This window comes from Mus musculus, chromosome 13 (genome assembly GCF_000001635.26).
Source record: "Mus musculus strain C57BL/6J chromosome 13, GRCm38.p6 C57BL/6J".
NCBI classification, from domain to species: domain Eukaryota; kingdom Metazoa; phylum Chordata; class Mammalia; order Rodentia; family Muridae; genus Mus; species Mus musculus.
Window position 1 is genome coordinate 43171730 of NC_000079.6, and position 21019 is coordinate 43192748.

At 46.2% G+C, this 21019-nt stretch overlaps 1 long non-coding RNA gene across 2 annotated transcripts; it reads left to right on the plus strand.

Moving 5' to 3' along the window:
- The first annotated feature begins 92 nt into the window (after window positions 1-92).
- On the plus strand, window positions 93-19867 carry Gm40929. Of its 2 annotated transcripts, XR_873309.3 has the most exons (4): window positions 93-113; window positions 1855-1962; window positions 2898-3049; window positions 19312-19867. It is a non-coding gene; the product is annotated as a predicted gene, 40929 (long non-coding RNA). The 2 variants fall into 2 exon arrangements; XR_873308.2 differs by lacking the exon at window positions 93-113 and having other exon boundaries at window positions 1798-1962.
- The last annotated feature ends 1152 nt before the right edge of the window (window positions 19868-21019 follow it).

Genomic DNA, 21019 nt, shown 5'->3' on the forward strand with positions numbered 1-21019 from the left:
AGGCGGTGTTTCTTCCACCTCGCCCGGTGGAAAATCGGAAACGAGCCTTTGCTAATCGATTGGGCTGCACTTCTTCTTCCAAACGTTCCAAGTGACCATGAGAAAGCAAATCAGTTAAGTCCTCAGCTATTAAAAACTGAGTGATGGGCAGGAGAGATAGCTCGACAATTAAGAGCACTTACGGCTTTTGTACAGAACCCGGGTTCAAATCCCAGCACTCACGTGGTGATTCACAACCATCAATAACTCCAGTTGCAGGAATTCCAAACTACCCCTTCTGATTTCTGCCAGTACGGGGCACGCGCATGGTGCTCATGCACGCAGACAAAACCTTTATACACAAATATTTAAAACTTAAAAACAAAAACTTATTGGTCCCCCAATGATCAAGGAGGGATAAGCAAAACCATTTGTTCATCGTTTACTGTGCAAAGGGGCAGTTGCTGCCATTTGCCTTTTGGCAGCTACTCAGACCTAGAATGCCAAGCGCGCAGTCAGTTAAGGCTGCTTGCTTGGGGAAGCTGCGAGCCGCTGGACAGAACTGGGGCATCCTGTGTGATTTGTCACGGAGAGCATGTTCTTTGTCCATCCCCAGGTGGCACTGAGTTGGAAGCAAGGACTGAATTAGGGAACTATTAGGAAGATATAGCTGTCTGGGACGGACTACTGATTCGTTTTTTGGATTGTTAGTGCCAATCTGGCTCACTCACATTGTAAGCCCTTCCTCCCGAGGTCTCTTCAAGTATTTTTATCACAGTAACAAGCCAAGGAGGTAACACGGCCGCAGTGAGGCGCTGTCCCCATGAGTGTTGGGAAATTACTGCAGAGAAAGCAGTACCTGGGCCGGAGAGTTAGGGATTTTTAAGGCTGTGAGTGAGTGCAGCTAGTGGTGAAGTCACATGCTGAGCTGGCTAATCTTACCTCAACCTGACACAAGCTAGAGTGACTGAAAGGAGGAAGCCTCAAATGAGAAGACACCTCCATGAGACCCAGCTTTTTCTTAATTAGTGATTGATGGAGGGTCCAGCCTATTGTGGTGGCCCCGGGTTCTGTAAGAAAGCAGGCTGAGCAAGTCATGGGGAGCAAGGCAGTAAGCAGCATCCCTCCATGGCCTCCGCACCAGCTCCTACCTCTGGGTTCCTACCCTATTTGAGTTCCTGTCCTGACTTCCTCCAGTGATGAACAGGTCTGTTGAAGTGTAAGCCTCATAAACCCTTTCCTCCCCAACTTGCTTTTTGGTCAGGCTGTTTCATCACCGCAATAGAAACCCTCAGATAGCATACAAAAGGGCCTGGGTCCACGCCAATTGCCACTTTTTAAAGTACTCACTAAATCATAATGGCAGGAAATGACAACCTGGACATGTGTGTATGAAATGGAAGTCATAGCATATTTGAGACTCCACTCCAGTCTGGGCATGTCATGGGGCACAAACAAAAGGAGAAAGTAAAACGGTTTGAGAATTGACTGTTAACATTCAGTTGTGGGAAGGCTGGGCTCTATGTGGTTGCATTTGCAAGCAGCACCCAGAAGCTGCTGCGGGTTGTATGTCCATGTCAAAGTGAAGGGCGGAGGTGTGAAGGTGCCTCGAAAATGAATTCTAGGATGCTTAATCAAATCTTAAGCAGAATGCACGTCAGGGATCCCCACCACAAACGTGGCATTTTACCAGCCCGGCAGCCCCAGGAACCCAGTACCCTGTAATTCTCAATAGAAACAGCAGAGGGCAGCAACAGCAGTGAGTTCAGATAGGCGGCACATTGTCCTGTAAAGGGGAAAACCAAACTGCCAAGGCAGGCTGGGGATTTTGTCTCCACCAACCCAGTAGGCCACAGGTCCGTCCTCACCTTGCAGGTAGAAGTTCCTGAACAAAGCATAAAAGGACCTCTGTTCACCAAGCAGAAAGGACACAGAATGTCCCCGAGAGGCTCATGTGTGTGGATGTTTACCCCACAGTTGGAGGTATGGTCTAGGGGAGGTTTCAGACCTGGAAAGGTGGAGCCTTTTGTGCAGAGGGGATTTTTGAGATTGGAGGTAGGGTAGAGATGGGTGTTTGATCTTCAACTGGAAACTGTAAGATACGGTTCGTGTTGATTAGCTGAAATACATTCTGAGGAATGATGCCTCAATAGACATTTTGAAGTTGGGAAAATATAGAGCATACTAAACAAAATAAGATAATTAAGATGTAACTGGGCCACATAATCTGTTTTTCTAAGCACCTTAACTCTGTAGACCAGGCTGGCCTCAAACTTGTGGTCTTTCTATCTCAGCCTTCCTCCAAGTGCCAGGATTATGAGCATGCGCCACCACACATATAATCTTACGGAACCATTGTCCTGTGTGCTCTCCTCGTGGACCTAGCAGGTAGTGCAAGGCTGTACTTACTGCTGATGACCCAGTTCAGTGGTATTTAAAGAATGGGCCGTGAACCAGTCTGTGGGGCAAGGATGGCCTTTTAGAGTAGGCATGGAGGTCTTTTATAGCAGTTTGACAATTATTTTATGTCTATTGACATATAGTAACCAAAATTGGGAGTTTATGTTTTGTGTGTCTATTATTTCAGTTTTCTAGTAGGTGATGGATCATCATTGGTCTCAGGATCAGACAAAAAGCCCTGTTGTTGAGAGTGTATAGAGAAGTAAAAATTCATAGGAGATACATACATGCATATATACATACATATCTTTATATATGCTTTCATGAAAAAAAATAAACCCATAACAATTGGTTGTTTGAGCACAGTGTTGGCCTACACCTTTAATCTCAGCACTTGGTAGGCAGAGGCAGGCAGATCTCTGAGTTTGAGGCCAGCCTGGTCTACAGAGCAAGTTCCAAGACAGTCAAGGCTATGCAGAAAAACCTTGTCTCAAAAAACAAATGACACTGGCTTTCAGTTCTAGAATCCAAGACCTGGTGCATGCTAGTCAAGCGCTCTACCACGGAGACCACCTGCAGCCCAGCACAGTCTCATGAACAGGGAAGAGCTGCTTAGTTGACTCTCGGGATCATCAAAATTAAAATGCAATCAGAGATCAGCACTCAGAAGGTAAGCAACAGAGTCGTCACAGGTTAAGGGCAGCCTACGTCACATAGGGAGTTCACGAAAGACTGGTTTGGTTTCTTATAGATGTTATTTAGGGATGTGGAATGGAAATTTAGAAATATTGCATTTATAAAGAGGACATGAGCTGAATTTTTTTCAAGGAAGACACAAATCAGAGGGGGAAAGATACAGTGCTCTTGATTTTCTTGGCGGGAAATCAGCTGGAAAGTAAGCAGCCATTGTGGTTTTCAAGCGAGCCTAAGTATCCAGCCACATAAAACCCTTCACCTGGAGATGTTCCTCGGTCCCAACTCTTCCCCCTCTCTGCTGCTCATCTGTATGCAATGCCATTTCCTTAACACAAGACTCTACAGTAAAAAGCCAAGGGTGTTGGAGAGATCAGTGTGTTCAACCATCTTGACCATCTATAGGGGTTTATCAGGTCCCCCGCCGATAACATGACCCGATGGGAAGAGTAGGTTCGGCTAGAAGGGGGCTGCAAATATCCATTCCCTCTTCAACAAAATGAGTCTGTGTTATGTGTCAAGTAGCAGACGGGATGCACACTCTTACCCTGGGGAGCTTACAGCATGCTGACGGAAACCCCAGTTGCTATGGTTTGGATGCCCTCAGAAAATTCATTTTCAAGATTCATCACTTCTCTGAGGGTGGGGATTGATCAAGTATATTTTTCAGGTGGAGCCTTTGGGGAAAATTAGGGTTGAATGAGGCTGTAAAGGCGGGGGTGGAGGTGGGGACACTGATCTAATGGGACGGTGGCTTTATAAAAGAGAAGTCTCAAGCAAGAACACTCAATCCTTTTCACCACATGAGGCCCCAAAGCACCTCAGAGCCCTGCAGCAAGGAGCCCCCGGCAACAAGGAAGTCCCCCCCCCCCCCCCGCCCCACCTCCCCAGCCATCATCCAGGTTTGACCTTGCAAGGCTTCAGAACCTTGAGTTTATCAGCCTTTCCTTGTGGATTTCTCCCTCCATGGTGGTCAGCTACCCCCGCAGGAAATGGACTAACACCAAATGTAACAGGTGGTACTGTCAGGTCAGAGGAGACTTCCTGGTCCCCGGGGTCCCAGGAAATGAAGGAGTTAATTTACTGCTGTGTACATGAGGAGTGTGTTTTAAGGGCACTGTGAAACCACTGAGGGGAAATGTCATGAGGTGGCCTGCTGGTCTAGACACTCGGGTGCTGCACATGGGTCTTGGGGTGGTAAACACGTATCCCTGGATGGTGTCTTGACATTCCGATTTGGTTCCCCTGTAGGCCTATTAAGCCCAACTAAGGGTCATTTGCTCTAGAGAGATTACATTTTGACTTCCACCTCTCTGTGATTGAGCTCAAACTCAATTTTAAATTTAAGTTCAAGTCAGGTTTAGCTGTCTCCGAATCATTGGTTGTCATTTTCACGATATGAAACTGTCTCTGACAGCGGGGCACAGACAGCGAGGCTTCTCAAGCTGCTAGTTAGGTAAAGCACTTTTCATTTGACTTCCCTGTAAAACAGGTGATGGGGAACTGTATGGCACGTTGGTCTGTCATGGGGATTGAAGAGAAGAAGCCCACGAAGCTCTTATGGTTATTTCCATAGCTAAAGCACGACAGCTACTGTTGTGGTCATAAAAAGATAAAGAAATATAAGAAAATGTTCTAAGGGGCTGTAGTAAAGTGTGGGGGAAGAGGGTGCCTCAGTGGGCCCATGCCAAGGCATCCCTCCCCCAAGGGACCAGGACACATGGTATAGTACAGAGTAGAGTTTATTAAGGGCATGGGGAAGGGAGCTCAGAGGGTAGTAGAGGCAGAGAAAGGCAGAGAGAGGGAGAGAGTAGAGAAGTAGAGGCCGGCCATGACCATGTGGGGTGGGGGAGGGAACAAGGGGGAAAGAGAGGCAAGAGAGAGGGGAGGGGGCAAGCAGCCCCTTTTATAGTGGGCCAGGCCTACCTATCTGTTGCCAGGTAACTGTGGGGGTGGAGTCCAGACAAAATACCAACAGCTACACCAGGAGTTTGATAAGCTGGGCTACAGGGGGAGGGCCCTCTTTGTCATCAATGCAGAGGAGCTTGAGGGTTTAGCAGGGGGAGGTTAGGCATCTGCATCTGTGCACCTGCAGAGCACACAGAAAGAAGTGGGGGCCACGTCACAGGGTTGCGCCTCATATGAGAGAGAGAGATGAGGATAGTTACTGTGCCATTGCCATGAAGAGACGCCAATACCAAAGCAACTCTTATGAAAGAAAGCATTTAACTTTAGGGTGCTTACAGTTCTGTAGGAGTAGTCAATTGGCATCATGGCAGGGAGCAGATAAGGCATGGTACTGGAGCAGTAGCTGAGAGCTTTGCATCCTGATCTGCAGGCAACAGACAGAGAGAGCAGAGACTGGGCCTGGCATGGGCTGTGAAACCTCAACCTCCGGTGACACTCTTCCTCCAACAAGGCCACGCCCCCTAATCCATCCTAAACAATTCACCAATTGGGATGAATGTGCACGTATCTGAGCCAGTGAGGGCCACTTTAAACCACCAGAGACAGACAGACTGTGTGTGCATGGTATGTGTGGTGTGCTGAGGATTTGACCCTAGGGCCTCTCACATGCTAAACAAATGCTCTCTGACTACTAACTGAGCTACTTCTCAACCTTCAAACACAAGCTTTTGACAAGATGGAAAGGTTTCTTTTTGATGTTGGTGTGGGGAACTGGCAGGAAATAGGCACAAGGCAACACCTTCTATTGAGGGCGCACAACTCATCGAAGAACGTTTCTCTAGCTCCCACTCTTTTCTAGGGACTTTCCCTCATTGCTAAGACTTAGTACCTGACACAAAATGGCCTATGAACAGGAGGAAGTGTTTCGTCTGGCTCACGGTGAAGTCACGGCAGTGAGAGGCAGCTAGTCACATTGCTTCGGCAGTCAGAAAGTGCAATTGATGGATACTGGCTTTCGGCTGCCTTCTTCCTTTCTCCCTTTACATTTTATTCCTCCTGGGTTTCCATAGAATGGTGCCATCTGTGTTCAGGGTGGATCTTCAGTCAAGCTGGCAGTACATTGTAGCAAGCAGATAATAAATGAGACAGGACGAATGAGTACATTTATTTTTTTCAGAGAGAAGAGATAGGTAAGGAGAATTTTGATTGAGCATTGCATACCTACTTACTTAAAGGACAGCGAGGTCGGAGAGATGGCTCAGCAGTCAGAGCACTTATTCCTGTACAAGTCCCTAATTTGATTCCCATCACCCACATGGTGGTTTAAAAACACCCACAAGCCTAGTTCTCTGGGATCAAACACCCTTTTCTGATCTTTGTGGGCACCAGACACGCATGGGGTGCACAGACATACAAACAGGCAAAACACTCATACACATAAAATAAATCATAAAAAAAAGAAAAAGAAAAAAGGGCAGGGAGGCTTAGTGTGCTTGGGATGGAGACAGAGAGACTGCAGAGCTGTCGGAGTCGTCAGGAAAGTTTGTGGGAAGGCCAGGCCAGTTTAGTCCCTCTGAGAACGTGGCCATTCCTCAAGGGAAACCAGAACTCCCCTCAGCTGACTTTCGTGTACGAGAGACGGCATTGGCTGCTGTACTGCAGAACAGACTCCAGGGGACTTGGATACAAGCACATGGGGCTGACTGGACAGTTGGGCAAAGGATGATAATGGTAATGACTTGGACCAAGGAAATCTTGAGGGAGAGGGGGGCAGGAGGGAAAGTCATAGATATACTTCTCTCTGTGTGTATACATACATGGGTATGCATATGTCTGCACGTGTCCATGTGCTTGTATGTGCATGTAGAGGCCAGAGGTTGGTGTCTGGTGTCTTCCTCAATCACTCTCCTTTGGAGGTTTTGAGACAGTGCCACTCAGTTATCCTGAAACTCACTGATTTAGCTAGACTCAGTTGCCAGCAAGTACCACAGATATCCTGTCTCCATCTTCCCCACGCTGGAAGAACAGGCCTATGCCTCTCTGCCTTGCTTTCGTCTGAGTTCTGGGTATGAAACTCGGGCCTTCATGTCTCCGGCCCATAGATATACTTTCAGATCAAATCAGCTGGATTTCCATTTTGATGTGAAATGTGAAATATTTGAACCAGCAGCACTGTCTAGAGTTGGGCTGGAGCAACTGGAAAAAAATTAGAAATGTTGCAGAAGAGGAGTGTTTTTGGAATATTGGTTTGAAATGGATGTTTATGGATTTGGTTTGTCGTGAGTCTGGAGAATACAACTTATCAGTCACTTCCAGCTGTGAGCTCGCCTTCATTGTCTGCCTGCAGTAACAGAGCTGGCTCCGGTAAAGGCTTTCATTCGCCTTCTAGCCTGCTCTCCTATTTATTAGCAAAATGCACTGGAGGGACAGGCACAGCAAGGAGGATTCATTCCCATCAATGTTTCATGGTAGATCCCGGCAGTATAGTGGCTGCAGTGCCCAGTGCCTTCAGAGGATGACAGCCTACAGCACAAGGCACTCTCTTGGGGGTAGCTTTCTCAAATCCTCCTGTGTAATTTTGTACAAGTTCTTAAGTGAAGCATCAACCAACAGATAGTTTTTGCCATTGCTCAAAGGGACTGTTCTTCCTGAGTCCAATCAAGGCAATGCCCCAGCATCCTATGGATTCCAGCTGTCCCCTCAACTGAGCCTGGAGCTCAGCCCGGGGGCTCGAGGAGAGGAAGCTGCTTCCTGCTATATATCTTTCATGGTTGTTCCAACTCGGCTCTAGGTGATGGCTGCTCCTTCAAGCTGCCGTTCCTGAATTTATCAGTCTTTATCCACCGCTGGCCAACTCTCTACCATTCCAGTCCCCCATAATAATTATAAGACAATGTCCCTGTCCAAATTACTGCGAGGTGTCTGTCTCCTGGTTAGATCCGGACTGATGTGGGAGATTCAGGAAGCATGTAGACAATTGAGGGCTGCCAGCAGAAAAAAGCCTCTTTAGGACCATATGGTCACCATGGAAGTGGGCCCAGAGACCCCAGTGTTAAAAGATCAAGGAGAAATGGGAAAGTTGGCACAAAAGTCAAGAAAGGAGTCACAGCAAGGTAGCACAGAAAGAAAGATGTTCCTGGAGGTCACGATTAATACATTTAACATGGTGGGAGTGACCATTGGTGTCAAATACAGCTTGATGGCATCAGGGTTGTTAGACTCTGTGAAGAGTTCATTCCGATGCCCCGCAGTGGTGGTGCACGCCTTTAATCCCAGCACTTGGAAGGCTGAGGCAGGCGGATTTCTGAGTTCAAGGCCAGCCTGGTCTACAGAGAGAGTTCCAGGACAGCCAGGGCTACACAGAGAAACCCGAAAAAAAAAAAAAACAAAAAACAAAACAAACAAAAACAAGAATTCATTCTGGATAGTCCTTAAGCTCCTGTCTCTGGGCATTAGAGCCGTCAGAGTGTGGCTGGAGCCTAGTGAGTGAGATCCTCTGGAGGTGATTCTAAGTTGCAGCCTCTCTCTAGGATGAGGATTCTTAATCAGGATCAGGTTAGAAGGCAAACAGTCTTCATGAGAGACAGATGGGGTAAAGATTCTCTTGGAGCTGAGCAGGGAACAAGCGCGCATACCCTGGACACACCTGGAGGCCTCCTGAGGCCCCACCCACTATCTCAGCCGCTCTTTGTTGAAGCAGGGAGGGATCGAGGGCTTTGCCTCTCTGGCCTCTGGAGCCACAGGGACAACTGTCAGCCTAAAGGTAAACTCAAATTACACTTGACTGGGTCCCTGTAGACCTTTGGTGCCACAAGGCACACTTGGGTGTGGAGGAGGAAGAGAGGGTATTTTTGGTTAAGCATCTGAGCCGAATGTTTGCGGAACACACGGCTCATGTTGGTAGAGTGTGCTGCATCCTAATTGCTAGAGGCCGGACCTTGTGGCTGACCTGTTACCCGGGACGGAAAAGCCAGAACCGAGCATGGATTGTTAGGTTTGCTTTCGTTTGGTTTCAAGATAAGGCCTTTCTGTGTAGGACTAGCTGCCCTGGAACTCACTCCATAGACCATGCTGGCCTCAAACTCAGAGCTCCACCTGCCTCAGCCTCCAGAACGCTAAGATTAAAGACATGCGGCACCACTGCCAGGCTCCAGAAATTTGTTTTTTAATGAGGCAATTTTGTGGTGGTGGTGGTGGTGGTAGTGGCGGCTCCTGAGCGTGGATTATATGTGTTTGCACCACTGAAAGTAAAAGGTTCTGGTCGGGGGTTGGGGGGGGGGTATAGGGGACTTTTGGGATAGTGTTTAAAATGTGAATGAAGAAAATATCCAAAAAAGAAAAAAGAAAGAGAGAGAGAGAGAGAGAGAGAGAGAGAGAGAGAGAGAAAGGAAGGAAGAAAGGAAGAAAGAAAGGAAGAAAGAAAGGAAGAAAGAAAGAAAGAAAGAAAGAAAGAAAAAGGTTCTTTATGTACAAGTACAGATCAGTCATCGATTGTGGGTGTGGCTGCGCAGGGTGGGTGTGGCTGCGCAGGGAGGGTGTGGCTACGCAGGCTGGGGGTGAGAAGTACAACGGGAAGCTAGAAGTCAGAGGACAATGCACAGGAGTCAGTTCTCTTCCACCATGTGGATCCTGGGGAATCAAACTCAGGCCCTGAAGCATGGCAGCATGCGCCTGCACCCTCTGACCCATCTTATGGAAAACAGTTCTGAGACAGCTGTAAATGGTCTGCGGATCAGCTGCTTGGCAGGTGGCAACTGGAACAAGACCTTTCTCTCCAAGACACAGCAGGAGGCTCAGAGCAGTTTCTACCTCTGCAGAGCTTGGGTCGGATGTTGTCTCTTACCTGGCAGGGCAGATGCTGGGGCTGCAGACGCAGGATGGAGTCGGATAGCAACCTAATCTCAAAGCATAGGGAACAGCAAAAGGGAACGGTGGGCCATGGGGTGGCCCACAGTCTCTGATTGTCACAGCCAGGTCTCACCATACTGCCTTCCATTTCTCCAAGATGGACTTTGCTTAGGCCAGGAACTGCCAAGTGGCCCAGAGGAAGGATGCATGGATAGGCAAGTTAGAGAAGGACTAGAGGTGTTGCTCAGTCCATAGAGTGTCTGCCTGGTATGCACAAAGCTCTAGGTTCAGTTCCCAGCACCACACAAACGAAGTGTGCTGGCCTGTGCCTGTAATCCCAGCAACTTGGGAGGTAGAGGCAGGAGGATTGGAAGGTTAAGGTCATCTTTTGTTACATAGTGAATTTGAGGCTAGCCTGTGCTGTATGAGACTTTTGGGAGGGAGGGCAAGGAAAAGAAAAGAAACTCTAATGGGGATGATGGAATATATAGCTCATGAATATGTGGACAGGTAACGCTGGTATAAGCTGAGATTGTCCACAGAAGTGGCTGTTAGTATAGATGCTAAAACACAGGAAAGAGAACATTAAGTCTAAATGGCTCAGAGCCACTTGACAACAAACCTCAAAATACTTCCCTGAAATGCTGAGATGCTGGGTGTGTGGAGACATAGCCAACACTCCAGGAATGGAAACAATGGAGGGGATTGCAGATTGCGAGTCATCTCACCAGCAGTACCCTACTGACCCTGTGCAGCCTCAGTGGCTTCTCGACAGACAGGTAGAAATCTGGTGTTGCCATGCCTTGTCCAGGTCACTAAAGCCCTCTTGGCAAATGTGTGACTCCGTGGCCTGTGTAACCTGGGTAGTACCTGCAGCGCTTCGCTCTGGATCTGGGCTGAGAAAACCTGCCTGGGAGTGGATTTCAGTGCTGTGTTGTAAAGCAGCCTTCTCTTCCCTCCATCCTGACCTGCTCCCGAGTCTGTGGGTCAGTGGAGCGCCACTGAACTGCACAGAGCTGTGAGCAATGCATCACAGGGGATTTAACTTATCTGAACACATCACTTGTGAAAGGGCTTTTTGTAAACCCTTTATCTGGGTCAAGGATGCTGAATCACTGTTAAAGAAAGCACAAGGAGGCTCTTCACAGATAGGGGAACAAGACTCGGCTGCTGCAGACTCCGGCGTCTGTGACCAGGCTTGAATGGCTCCACAAGCCCTGGCCTCATTCTGCAGCTTTCAGTGTGGGGGATGAAAGGCAATTCGGAGCTGGAAAGAGTCCTGTCCTGGAGTCGCTAGCTGTCAGTGCTAATGAGCTGTCTGCAGACCTCTGCCAGGCTCAGAGGGAGCCTTTCATGTACTCCACCTGTGTTAGCAGCCGCCATATAAGGAGGATTTGTTGCCCTAAAGAATTACAAATGCCCCTTTTGCTTTGAGACTCTCCAGGGTAAGAGGGGTTCATAAAGGTGGCAGAAGAGACAAAATGAGACTATCCATTCCCAAGAGTTAGGCTGGCTTCCCTGGCCAAGGCCAGAAGGTGGCGCTGTGGTTCAACTACTTGAGACGCTTTCACGTTTGTGTTTCAGTGCCGTAAAACATGCATAACGGACGTTTTAATTATTTTTAAGTTTATTGTTCAGTGTCATTTACTAATTCATATAACTGTGCAGCCACGGCTCAAATATCTCTAGAACTTTATGAAGTTGTGTGTGAGTCTGTTGGTTGCTTGTTTGAGACAGGGTTTCCCTGTATAGCCCGGGCTGTCCGGGAACTCAACTCACAGGCTGTCTCCCACTCCTCCCATAAAACAGTGTTGGCAAATCTGCTGCTCCTCCAGCGCCAGCAGCAGTGCCTTTCTTGGCTATGCTGTTAGGTTATAGGTAAAACTGAATTTTCCTTCCCCTCCTCCCCCATCCCTTTCTCCCGCTCTGGTCCATAGGTTTATTTGCTTCACATGACAAACGGTTGTGAACCACCATGCGGTTGCTAGGATTTAAACTCATGAGCTCCGGAAGAGCAATCAGTTCTTTTAACCACTGAGCCATCTCACCAGTCCATAAAGCTGAATTTTCAACATGCGTCCAAGCCTGCAGATGGTTCCACTTAAGATTGCCATGGGAGAGCAGTATTTTATTGTTGTTTTTATCTTGTGTGTGTGAGTGTTTTGCCTGCACATATGTCTAAGCACCACAAGAGAGCTCTATCCTCAGGGGACAGAAGAGGACAAAAGATCCCATGGGACTAGAATTTCAGACAATTAAGAGCCTGTGGTGGTTTGAATAAGAACAGCTCTTGTAGGCTCATCTATTTGAATGCTTAGTCACCAGGAAATGGCACTGTTTGGAAGGATAAGAAGGTGTGGCTTTGTTAGAGGAAGTGTGTCACTGGGAGAGGGCTTGGATGTTTCAAAAGCCCAAGCCAGGCCCAATGGCTTCCTGCTGTCTGCAGATCTTGAAGTCAAACTCTCAGCTATCCTGTTTGCCTGTGTGCCACCATGCTCCCCACGTGAAGATAATGGACTAAACCTCTAAAACTGTAAGCAAGCCCCACTTAAATGCTTTCTTTTCATAAGAGTTATGGGGTCATGGGGTCTTTTCACAGCAATAGAACACAAGAGACATAAGACAGAGCCATATTGTGGGTACTGGGAATTGAACTCTAAGTCCTCTGGAAGAGCAGTCAGTGCTCTTAACTGCTGAGCCATCTCTCCAGCCCCAGTATTTTTATTTTTAATGAATACATAATTGTACAAGTATGTAAAGATAAAGCCACAATCTCAGATAGTTAATATTTCGTTGTATTTGGAACTTTAAAAATACTGTTTTGAAATACTCAAATTACATGCACGTGCACACACACACACACACACACACACAAACACAGTGCCATTTGACATCAGAGGTTACCCGCTTATCCATCCACTCTACCCATGAACCATCTCTGTCTCTGCCCCACTCCTCCTTCGGTGCCTGGCTTGTTTCATGTAATGCCTTCTAGTTCTACCCACTTTGCCTTAAATGATAGAATCCGGATCTTTTTATGGCTGAAGGATACTGTTATGCGTGAATGCTACACAGTATCTTTATCCGTAGAACCCAACCGTGATGCATTCCTAGCTTCATCCTGTCTCATCTATTGCCAGTACTGCTTCCATGGGTTTAAGTGGAGCTGTTTCTTCTACATCCTCAGTGAACGAGTCTCCCCAGGGACTGCTCACCTCTATAAGCTTGCCACCTCAGGCATTTGTCACAACTGTAGAAAGCCAGGGCACTGATTTCGTCGCCTTAGATATCTGCACAGAGGCACTTCTGCTCTGCTTTCCTACAGAGCCCACAGTGTCCGTTCTCTGTGGTCCTGTACTAGTTTACACGACCACGTTGTAAAGCCTTCACCTCACCCGTGATCATCCTAAGTGGAGAGAGATAACTTAGGGTGGGTTTTTTGTTGTCCTGGATATGATCAGTACATAGCATTTTGTCAGATACCTACCTGTTGGCCTTTTAAAATATTGTCTGTTAGCATTTTGTCTAAGTTCTGCCCCACAGTTACCTGGCAACAGTCAGGCCCAGGCGTGCCTGACTCACTATAAAAGGGCTGCTTGCCCCCTCTGCTCTCTCTTGCTCTTGCCTTCTTGATCCTGCTCTGTCCTCTGACCCCTCCCCCCACTCTCCTCGTGCTCATGGCCGGCCTTTACTCCTCTATTCCTCCCCCCTACCCCCACTCCAGCCCCCTTCTCTGTCTCTACTACCCTCTTGACTCCCCTCCCCATGCCCTGCATAAACTCTATACTATACAGTCCTTGTGGCTGGTCCCTCCGGGGGAAGGGATGTCTCTGCATGCGCCAAAACATATCCCCTGTCTCCTTTTCTTCTTATAAACACATCATCTGTTGACAAATGTCCATTCAGGTCATTGGTCCATTTTTAAAATCAAATTGCTCGGCTCTTTTGTTTTTGCTGTTTTTCTGGGATTAAAGGCGTGTACCACCACCGCTCAGCTTGAGTCGGTTTTCTAACAAGGTGCACATCTATTTCCTTCTGTGTGTGGGTAGCTCGTTTCCCCAGCACAGTTAATTGAAGAGATTTCCCCTCCTCTAATGTATGCTCCTTCAGACTGGCACAAAACTGGGCTGAAAACATGTGGAGCTGTTTCTACCCTGACCCTTTGGCTGAAGTGTGACTTGTAGTTTGTTTTGAAGAGGGACACTGTAATGCCTCCACGTCTCTTCCCTTTGCTGAGAATTACTTTGATTGGTCTGAATCTTCTGTCATTCCACATAAATTCTAAGAATGTTCTTTCTGTTTCTGTGGTATTTTGGTAGCAGTTGCCTAGAGTCCATCAGTGCAAGGACATCTTGTTTTTCATTGATTTTTTTTTTTTAGGTTAGCATATGGTACCATGGATTTCATCGTAGTCTCTTCATATGTCTGAGTCATTATATTTAGTGTTCTTTTGTTCCCAACTCCCGTGTCCCTCTCCACACTACAGCTGATTTCCTTTCTTACCCCATTAGTTTCTCCTCCTGCTTTCGTTCCTTTCTTTAATTAAAAAAAATATTTATTTATTAATTTTACGTCTGTGAGTACACTGTTACGGTCTTCAGACACACCAGAAGAGGGCATCATATTTCATTACAGATGTTCATGAGCCACTATGTGGTTGCTGGGAATTGAACTCAGGACCTCTAGAAAAGCAGTCAGTGCTCTTAACCGCTGAGCCATCTCTCTAGCCCTTCTTTCTGCTTTCTTATCACAGGTATTTCATGTATCCTCTCCATCCCTATTCCCCACCTCACTTAAGTTCTTTTCCTGGCAAGATGGCTTCAGCAGTTAAGAGTACTGACTGCTCTTTGAGAGGACCCCAGGTTGGATCTCCAGCACACACATGGTAACTCATAACCTTCTAGAACTCCAGTCTCAAGGAGACCCAACACTTCATCTGGCCTCCATGGATACTGCATGCTTGTGATGCACAGACATACACACAGGCAAAACACTTAAGCACATAAAAATATAACATAGCTCAAATCAGCCCCCAATTCTTTAAAAGATCTCTTCCTCTCATTTTGTAATCCTCTTTCAAGTTTTGTGACCTATACACACACATGCTTACTCACACCCATGTACAACATACACACATACCAACACCAATACGTATAACTGTAAATCTAGAGTCTATGCAGAAAAGAAAATGCCATCTATCCTTCTGAGTCTGGCTTGTTTCTCTGAAAACAGTGATGCCCATTTCCATCCATTTTCCAGCAGATGCTATGATTAGAATTTCCTTTATGGGTACATAACATCCCACTGTGTGTAAGTACCATGATTTTTGGTTTCATTTCCTTACTATTGTGAGCAGTGCAGCAGGTAACATGGATGTTCAAGTATCTCTGAGCTGTGCCAACTTAAGAGTCCTCTGGGCACAGATGCGTCCTGTGGTCCTATTTTCGACTTTTTGAGGAATCTCCATCTATCTCCACAATGGCTGCACAAGCTTATGTGCCCCCAGCAGGCAATCAGGGCTCCTCCTCCCCGTGTCCTCCTCGGTATGTGTTGTCATTTGATATTTCAGTCATTCTGACTGGGGTGGGATGGACTCTGAGAGCAGGCTCAGTTTTCATTTCCCTGATGGCTGAGGGCGCTGGACACTTTAAAAAGTATCTATTGACCATTGCTCGTTCTTCTCTTGAGAGCTGTCTCCTTAGCTCACCGGTTCATTTATTGACCAGATGGTTCTGTTTCACTTTTACAGCTTTTTACGTATCCCAGATATTAATTCCTTGTCTGATGCATAGTTGGAAAAGGTTTTCTCCCATTCTGTGGGCTCTCTCTTCTGGAAGTTTCCTTTACTATGTGAAATCCTTTTAGTCTCATAAATACTGTGTGTTAACTGTTGACACTGCTTTTTTTCCTATACAGTCCCTTTCAGACCATCCTGGCCATTGCCTATGTCTTTAAGTATTTCCCAATCCTATTCCTCTAGCTATTTTCAACATCCTGGGTCTTACATTAAGGTCTTTGATCAGTTGTGAATGGATTTGTGTGCAAGGTGAGAGATCCATGTGTCTTAGTTAGGATTTAATTGCTGTGAACAGACACCGTGACCACAGCAACTCTTTAATTTAATTATCATTTAATTGGTGCTGGTTTACAGTTTCAGAGGTTCAGTCCATTACTGTCATGGCAGGAAGCATAACAGCGTGCAGGCAGACATGGTTCTGGAGAAGCCCAGAGTTCTACATATTGATCTGCACCTAGCAGGTGACTGTATCACTGGATATAGATTGAGCGTATATGACCTCAAAGTCCGCCTCCCCAGTGACACACTTCCTCTAACAAGGCCACACCTCTTCCAATACAACCACACCTCCTAATAGTGCCACTCCCTAAGGCCAAGCATTCAAACCCATGAACCACACATCTGGCTTCATTCTTCGACCTTGGACTACCCATGTTCCTAGCACCATTTGTTTCAGAGGCTCCTTTTGTTTTGTAAGAATGTTTAAATTTATTAAGTTATTTTCTGAGTGTGTGTGTGAGGGTGTGTATGCCATGGCATGCCACAGCATGCATGCAGAGGTCGGAAGACAACATGAAGGAGGGAGCTAGTTGGTTCTCTCCTTCAACCACGTGGGTCGCAGGGATCAAATTCAGGTTGTCCGGCTTGGTGGTCCTCCAGTGTTGACAGCTTTGTTTGACAGAATGTGATGGTGACCACAGTGTGAGCTTATTTGTGGGTACTCTGTTCTGTTCCACTGATCAGTATGTCTGTGTTTACGCCAGTGCTGTGTTTTGTTACTATGGCTCTGTATTGTATTTTGAGATCAGGCATTGCGATGCCTTCTTTCTACCTAGGATTTCTTCGGCTAGCCAGGATCGCGTGTACTTCCCTGTGAACTTTAGGATTTTTTCCCCCCTACTTCTGTGAAGAATGTCATTAGGATTTTCATGGAGATTACTTTTGGACATACAATAATTTTCACAATACTATTTCTGCCAAATCCATGAGCATGTGAGGTTTTCCCACATCTTTTAGTCTCTGCTCTGATATTTTTTTTCACTGTCTGTAAGGTCTCAGTATGAAAGTCTTTTTCCTGCCAGGCTGGGAGTTGGCTCAGCAGTTGGGAGCACTTCCAGAGGACTGGGGTTCAATTGCTAGCCCCTACATGGCTAACAGCCATCTGAAATTCTACTTCTAAGAGATCTAACACCCTCTTCTGGTCTCTGCAGGCATCAGGCACAGTGTGTACAGACACACATGCAGAGAAAACACACGTACACAGAATATTTTTAAAAACATGTTTAAAAGATTTTTATGTCTCTGGTTAGGTTAGTTGCTAGAGGTTTGGGTGGATTTGGCTGGTTTGTGTTTGTCTTTCTTTTTCTTTCTTTCTTTTTTTTTTTTTTTTTTTTGTTGTTGTTGTTGTTGTTGTTGTTTGTTAGTTTAGCAACTGTGAGTGGACTTTTTTTCCTGATTCCTTTCTCAGCAACTTTTTTTGTAGAAAAACTACTTTCCTCTCCTGTTGTATCTTACCATCTGGCTGAAAGCACTTATCATATTCATGAGTTTGATTTTAGAATCTGTAAGAGTATTTGAAATATAAGAATTGTGTGCTCTGCAAATAGGGATAATATGACTTGTTTTCCCACTTGCATCCCTTGTATTTCTTGTAGCATCGCTCTAAGGCTTTGAGTGCTATATTTAAAGAGTGGCAAGACTGACCCCCTGACTTTTCCCTGCATTAGAGGACCTGCTCTGTGTTTACCATTAGTGTTGGCTACCGCTTTGTCATGTGTGACCTTTATTGTGTTGAGATTTCTTCTTTTTATTCCTAGTTTCTTGAAGCCATTTTAAATCTTTTTAAAATTTTTATGTCTATGGGTATTTTGGCTGTATGTATATCTGTGCATCATATGCATACAGTGCTGGGGGTGGGGGGGCAGAAGAGGGCATTAGATCCCTGGGACTGGAACAATTACAAGCCACCATGTCAGTGCTGGGAATTGAACCCAAGTCCCTAGAAGAGCAGCCAGTGTTCCTAACTACCGAGCCATTTCTCTGGTCCTTCGGAGGCTTTTTACTATGAAGGGATGTAGAACTTTGTCAAATGCCTTTTCTGCTGTGAGATGACCAGGTAATTTCTAACCTTAAGCTTATTTACATGCTGGGTTTCATTTACTGATTTGTGTACGTCGAGTCAATCTCGTGTCTCTGGAACAAAGCCATCTGTTCATAGTGCATGATCTTAATGCAGTACTGCATTTGGCTCACAAGATCTTATCGTGAACTTCTGCATCTTCATTCACTGGAGAAACTGTCACATAGTTTTCCTTCTTTCTTGTATCCTCATCCAGCTTTGCTATCAGGGCAATTGTGGTTCCATAGAATGGGTTTGATGGTGTCCCTTCTCCTTTTAGTTTAAGAAACAGTTTGGGGAGCATTGGGGGTAACTTTTGAAAGATTTAGGGAGATTTATTACTGCCTTGAATGGTTATTAGGGACCTGCTTGTGTATTTATATTTGGTTTAATTAAAACTTTTTTCCTGCCGGGTGTGGTGGCGCATGCCTTTAATCCCAGCACTTGGGAGGCAGAGGCAGAGGCAGGCGGATTTCTGAGTTCGAGGCCAGCCTGGTCTACAAAGTGAGTTCCAGGTCAGCCAGGGCTATACAGAGAAACCCTGTCTTGACAAAGCAACAACAACAACAAAAACCCTTTTATCCTTTTGATTTCTTCATTGCTCTATTAATTATTCAAGAGAACATACCTAGTTCCCTTGTACAGTTTCTAAAGTTCCCCTTGTTCCCAGTTTCTAGTACTATTCTACTATCACTAACAGAGGAGGCATATAAAGTTACAAATTCATACACTGAATAGCTCAAAGATCTTCACAGGGCAGCATTTTAAAACATCCCTGTGATACAACAGGGTTTATAGTAGGAAACTGTAGTTGCTACCGTTCCCCTTGTTCCCAGTTTCTAGTATTTCTCTGCTATTCCTAACAGAGGAGGTGTATACTTCTCCTCACCATCGGCCTCTTCCTCATTTTAAGTATTTTCATGTGTACCTTGTTATTTGTACATCCTTATAAAAATTGTACATTATAAACTTATACATTTAATTGTGATATTTCATGTATTAACATACTTTGGTTATAAGATTTTACTTGTTTAATTTTTGAGACTTATTTTGTGGCCTAAAGTAGTCTGTGCTAGACAATGTTCCCTGTGTGATGAGAAGAATATACATTCCACAGCTCTTGGATGTCATGTGTTGTACCATGCTTAGTCTTAGGCAAATGTGTGAGAAGCAGCAGAGTGTAATGTCCTGTAAATGGCTGGTTTGTTTAGTCTATAGTATAATTTAACCCTAGCATTCTTTGCTGCTTTATGTTACGATAGCTTTGGGTTCTTCATCAGTCTGTTGTTGAAAGTGGGTACATATTCTCTCCAAGAGTCAGAGTATTAGCATTCATCTCTTCTTACAGAGCTAATCATGTCTTCAAGAGGACGGGGAAAGGGAAAGAGGCTAAGGAGGCCGGGGAGGAGACCCATCATCGATCGGCAGGAGATGAAGTGAAGGGGATACAGCATGTGTCAGGTGACCAGGAAACAAAAATGACTGAAAAGCACTCAGTCTGCATGGATGGTTTGGATGCATGGTGGGTCCAATGGCAGGATGGATGGACGGACAGATATAAGCAAGAAAGAGAGGCTGCTCGAAAGTAAAGGAGAACCTGGATGTCACAGGAAATCCAGCAAGGCAGGAGATCCAGATCTGACCCACAGAATGGGTTAGGGAGTCCCAGGGATAAGAAGCCAGAGACTCCCCTGTTGAGCTTCCAGCTCTGTGGGTCAGGCAGGCTATGCTGGGAACTTCCACAGAAACATTCTCGTGTAGGAAGAGAAAGGAGACTGGAATGACAGGTTCTCTGGCTGCTGAGAAGGGCAAAGAGGCCCTGTGTATGCCAAAAGATAAATGGCACACACTGAGTGGTAAGGGGCCAAAAGATCCAGGACAGGTGACAGGAGAGGGTGAAGTAGAGGCTTTTGTATCTTTGGGGGGGGGGAGGCTGAAGGGGGGGGGCGATTTGCAAATGGGAAAAGCACCAAGAAAGGAGGGACCCAAGAGATGGCACTTACTTAAAACACAGTGGTAGACATAGAACATTTCTTTCAGCAACTGCCAACAGCTTGCTAGCTTTGGACAGCCAGATTTCATAAACTTCCTGCAGAAACTCCTCCTCCATTCTTTCTCACCGCTGTCCTCCTCATACAGGCTGTTCTTGAATCACAGATTAAAGGCTGTCGGCCGCAAATAGCTCCTCTCCCACGTCCCACGTAGCTCCCGCGTAGCTCATGTGAGTTCGCTTATCTGCATAGCCTTCCGTTATCTTGGATGCCCAGCTCTCTGGCCCTTACATCCGTTTTCTCCCTTTCATCTATTCTTACCCTTGACATGCTCCAATCCTTTTGCGGCTGCCCTCTCTTCCCCTTACCGTCCCTGTTATGGCCAGCCCCGCCCTCTTTTCCCTCCCACCTCCTTTGTGACCTGCTACATGTTGTCCCTTCACAGCTGGATTTCCACACAGCTGCTATTCCGGGGCCAGTTCTGTCTCCTGCTTTGTGCCAGGAACCTGAGTATCAAGTTAGCTTAGCACACTTAAAAGCCACTTCATCTGTTGGTGAACTTGTCCCAGATGAAACCCAAGAACATAGTGGGTCTTTAGGCTGACTGCATGACACCGGGTCATAGATCTGCTTCGTCCTTGCTGGTGGAGTATCTGAAGCAATTATGATTAACCCTTCCCAAGTGGGTCTCTAGCCTTACCCTAACCTAGCCCTGATCGAGACTCTTTCGTTCTTTATTAGTGGCTTGGGGTGGTTTTACTAAGCCTTAACTTTGTACACAAGCACCCCCCCCCCATCACCTTAGGGTCCCTCTTGGTTTTGTTTTTTGTTTTGTTGTTGTTTTTGGTTTTTTTGTTTTTGTTTCGAGATAGGATTTATCTGTGTAGCTCTGGCTGTCCTGGAACTCACGCTGTAGACCATGCTGGCCTCGAACTCAGAAATCCACCTGCCTCTGCCTCCCAAGGGCTGGGATTAAAGGCATTCACCACCACTACCTGGCCTTTGGGTTGTATTGTAATAAGAATTCTTGATTGTAAAAACTGTTGTTTTGAGTTGCTGACTGAA